General features: G+C 36.9%; 1 long non-coding RNA gene across 1 annotated transcript; it reads left to right on the top strand.

Moving 5' to 3' along the window:
* The first annotated feature begins 1,199 nt into the window (after positions 1–1,199).
* Positions 1,200–1,681, top strand: LOC114545100. Its single transcript, XR_003690828.1, has 3 exons — positions 1,200–1,240; positions 1,441–1,515; positions 1,643–1,681. It is a non-coding gene; the product is annotated as an uncharacterized LOC114545100 (long non-coding RNA).
* The last annotated feature ends 3,205 nt before the right edge of the window (positions 1,682–4,886 follow it).

Genomic DNA, 4,886 nt, shown 5'->3' on the forward strand with positions numbered 1-4,886 from the left:
AAAAACTTTTGTTCTAGAATCGTTCCACTGGGTTTTTAGGTATAAGTGGATTGCTTGATTTTTGACGTTTGCTCTGTGTCCTCCTTATAGGTGAAGTTCAAGTTGCTTTGCAATATATCAAAATAATGTGGGGGTGAAGTTGGACATTTCATGTTAAACTAATAGTAAGGTGTGATTGCTTCTAATATTTTGAATCAATCATGTGGGTCTGTTTAATAAATCGACTATTGCATATTCCTCTTAGTGAGACAACAGACGATGAACAGTTGGGAAATTACTGGAGAAAGTTGCAGGTATGGCTACAAAGAGTTGAGGAGTTTTCATTCAACTTGCCTTCTTAGTAGTTTATAGCTCTTTGACTGACGTTGAGAGTTGATTAAATTGCCTTTCTCTCTTTACATTTTAGTGAAGTCTACCACGACACTAGCTTGACCTATGCATGGGAGCAACTCATGAAGTCTGTTATTTGTGTGTCTAGAATCGGTCATTGCATTTATCGATTGTTCCAGTAGGTTTACGATAAAACGGCAATAAATAGTACCAATTTTACCATTTCTTCGCTTATGTATGTTTTACTATTGCCCCGCTAATAGTTCTTACCAATCGTGGTTTTGAATTCGTTCCTCAACAATTTCAGCATCCGTCGACAACAATTGTGAAAGGTGCTGGTATGGTTCTGAAGGCGATAATCGAGGTACGTTTTATTCATTCATTGATCCATTCAGAATTTTCTGCTTTTGACGAACGTCATTTATAATGCTCTGCCCTTTTTTAGCTCTGATGAATGTACATATTAGTTCAGTTGATATTTAAGAGGTTTTAAAGCGTCTTAATTTTGAGAAGTATTATACACACTTCAATTCAAGCCAGGAACAGTTGATGGAAAAATGAGTCAACTATAGATCCTCCGGCAGGAATCGCTTTTGCGATGCCGGTGCAATGCTCTTGTCACTGAGAACGTATAGTTGACTAATTTTTCCATCAACTGTTCCTGGCTTGAATTTGAAGTGTGTATAATACCACACGAAATTAAGACCCTTTAAAACCTCTAGAATATTCCTGCACCGTGTGAAGTGCCTAAAATCATCTGTTGATATTTATTTAGAACTTCACTTTAGGAAGCTGATGAAGAAACCGCGGCAAAAATACAAGATTTGGCGCTTGCCAAGGGCGCTCTACCAAAACACTTACGCATGGCCATGATTACGCAAAGCACTGATAGACGTTCGCTACTGAACAGGTGCGAATTAGTGTGATAAATTAACAAATTGTTGCAGATCCCATCCGGAGGACCTGAGTTGTATTTTAGCAACATTCTTAGATTCATCTTAAAACTTGTGATTTTATAATCCTCTATATACTAGCCATCTGTAAATAGTTCAATTGAGACTAACAAGCATACTCCATAAGTAATTTATAATCTTTATTGTTGGCATATAGGCAATTGAGTGGACATCTAGTGGCTCTCTGGACAACAGGTCATCCAAGAGCAATGGCATTACTTGTGAGAATAATGTTCGTATTAAAGCAGTTATAGTTTTTAATGTCTAAAATATACAATAAAGTTTAAATGCGGGATTTCCTGTTCGTAAGTTTTGGTTCATAAACCATTATGTAATAAATTTGAATACGATTTTCACAGCCTGCTGGTTTGCTCTATTACCTTGAAAGCCCTGACGAGGTAGGAAATCTTTGAGAATTTTTTGCGAGGGCCATTATTTACATAAACCCATTGCAGTGGTTCTGACTAACCCAATCATAATAGTGACTAAGTGGTATCAACTGCTTTGGTAACTAAACTCCATCATTCATCCTACTGTGCCAACTGCCCCACTGACGAAATAATTACATAGTAATTATTCAGAAGTGTAAAACCTTTTTGTAAAGAAGCAATTTTGTTGGAAAGTTTTTATCTTTCCTTCAGCCACCGGAGACTAAAGAAGATCATTTATCAATTCGTGACAATGTAAAGCTTGCAGAGTACGTTTTAAAGCAACAATCGTGTTCCAAAATTTCATGATGCATGCTTGTATGTACGTATAAGCCTGTTATTTCACGCGCTATACTTGTCTGTTACAGCTCAGGAAAAGCGAGAGGAACGTCAAGGAATCAACTTGAAGGATATCCCTCGCATTGGAGACAAAAATAGGATTCAAAGCCAGGAGAGATGTGAGAATTTAAATCCAGTTGTTTTATTACAAGTAAGTGTTCATATTAAGAAAATGGGAAATGTTCTAGTCGTTTGAAAGATGAAAAAGCAATGGTATTTAAACGGATCTTTTTTACAGATTCAGTCAAGATCTGACAGCGTACAACCTGATTTGGAATTACAAGGTGAGTCTCGAAGTTAAAGTTAGTTTCCATTGAAAATATAGGAAATGAAAAGGTAATAGAGAATTTCCTGTCGCTATGAGTATAACAAGACAATTCAATAGTCCTGACCTCTTTCTCTAAACTGTTGTCGTAAAAGAGTATGAAAAAATTTCTTTTGTTTTCAATGTGACAGACGCGAGAGGAACTTCTGGGGCTCTCGAATCTGAGATGCGCAAATTTGCAATGGAAAAAGACCTGAGTGGAAACTACGTTGTTTTTTGGAATCACCTTTAGTTTGAAGTCCTGCATGAATGTTTAGCTGATCAACTGAAAATAGGTTAGTGATAAGCCTTATACTGCTCTAGCTTTTTAACAGTTCTTCTTAAAGCGCCCCCCCCTATCCCTTGATCGCAATCAAACTCAGTAACGTATCTCTCCTATCAGGCGACTATTATTTGAGAGTCTTGTTGGAACAAAACGACGGGGAGACGCCGATAACAAATGTGTGAGTCCACGACATTTATCTATCAGGATTTGCAAATATTCAAACTACTGTCTTTTCACAACAGTTGATATTTAAGAGGTTTTAAAGCGTCTTAATTTTGAGAAGTATTATACACACTTCAATTCAAGCCAGGAACAGTTGATGGAAAAATGAGTCAACTATAGATCCTCCGGCAGGAATCGCTTTTGCGATGCCGGTGCAATGCTCTTGTCACTGAGAACGTATAGTTGACTAATTTTTCCATCAACTGTTCCTGGCTTGAATTTGAAGTGTGTATAATACCACACGAAATTAAGACCCTTTAAAACCTGTAGAATATTCCTGCACCGTGTGAAGTGCCTAAAATCATCTGTTGATATTTATTTAGAACTTCACTTTAGGAAGCTGATGAAGAAACCGCGGCAAAAATACAAGATTTGGCGCTTGCCAAAGCTCTACCAAAACGCTTACGCATGGCCATGATTACGCAAAGCACTGATAGACGTTCGCTACTGAACAGGTGCGAATTAGTGTGATAAATTAACAAATTGTTGCAGATGTATAGCCTCGATTCCATCCGGAGGACCTGAGTTGTATTTTAGCAACATTCTTAGATTCATCTTAAAACTTGTGATTTTATAATCCTCTATATACTAGCCATCTGTAAATAGTTCAATTGAGACTAACAAGCATACTCCATAAGTAATTTATAATCTTTATTGTTGGCATATAGGCAATTGAGTGGACATCTAGTGGCTCTCTGGACAACTGGTCATCCAAGAGCAATGGCATTACTTGTGAGAATAATGTTCGTATTAAAGCAGTTATAGTTTTTAATGTCTAAAATATACAATAAAGTTTAAATGCGGGATTTCCTGTTCGTAAGTTTTGGTTCATAAACCATTATGTAATAAATTTGAATACGATTTTCACAGCCTGCTGGTTTGCTCTATTACCTTGAAAGCCCTGACGAGGTAGGAAATCTTTGAGAATTTTTTGCAAGGGCCATTATTTACATAAACCCATTGCAGTGGTTCTGACTAACCAATCATAATAGTGACTAAGTGGTATCAACTGCTTTGGTAACTAAACTCCATCATTCATCCTTATACTGTGCCAACTGCCCCACTGACGAAATAATTAATAGTAATTCATTCAGAAGTGTAAAACCTTTTTGTAAAGAAGCAATTTTGTTGGAAAGTTTTTATCTTTCCTTCAGCCACCGGAGACTAAAGAAGAAGATCATTTATCAATTCGTGACAATGTAAAGCTTGCAGAGTACGTTTTAAAGCAACAATCGTGTTCCAAAATTTCATGATGCATGCTTGTATGTACGTATAAGCCTGTTATTTCACGCGCTATACTTGTCTGTTACAGCTCAGGAAAAGCGAGAGGAACGTCAAGGAATCAACTTGAAGGATATCCTCGCATTGGAGACAAAAATAGGATTCAAAGCCAGGAGAGATGTGAGAATTTAAATCCAGTTGTTTTATTACAAGTAAGTGTTCATATTAAGAAAATGGGAAATGTTCTAGTCGTTTGAAAGATGAAAAAGCAATGGTATTTAAACGGATCTTTTTTACAGATTCAGTCAAGATCTGACAGCGTACAACCTGATTTGGAATTACAAGGTGAGTCTCGAAGTTAAAGTTAGTTTCCATTAAAAATATAGGAAATGAAAAGGTAATAGAGAATTTCCTGTCGCTATGAGTATAACAAGACAATTCAATAGTCCTGACCTCTTTCTCTAAACTGTTGTCGTAAAAGAGTATGAAAAAATTTCTTTTGTTTTCAATGTGACAGACGCGAGAGGAACTTCTGGGGCTCTCGAATCTGAGATGCGCAAATTTGCAATGGAAAAAGACCTGAGTGGAAACTACGTTGTTTTTTGGAATCACCTTTAGTTTGAAGTCCTGCATGAATGTTTAGCTGATCAACTGAAAATAGGTTAGTGATAAGCCTTATACTGCTCTAGCTTTTTAACAGTTCTTCTTGCGAAAGCGCCCCCCCTATCCCTCGATCGCAATCAAACTCAGTACGTATCTCTCCTATCAGGCGACTATTATTTGAGAGTCTTGTTGGAACAAAA

Source organism: Dendronephthya gigantea, unplaced genomic scaffold (genome assembly GCF_004324835.1).
Source record: "Dendronephthya gigantea isolate DGI-Jeju-01 unplaced genomic scaffold, DenGig_1.0 001207F, whole genome shotgun sequence".
NCBI lineage: Eukaryota > Metazoa > Cnidaria > Anthozoa > Malacalcyonacea > Nephtheidae > Dendronephthya > Dendronephthya gigantea.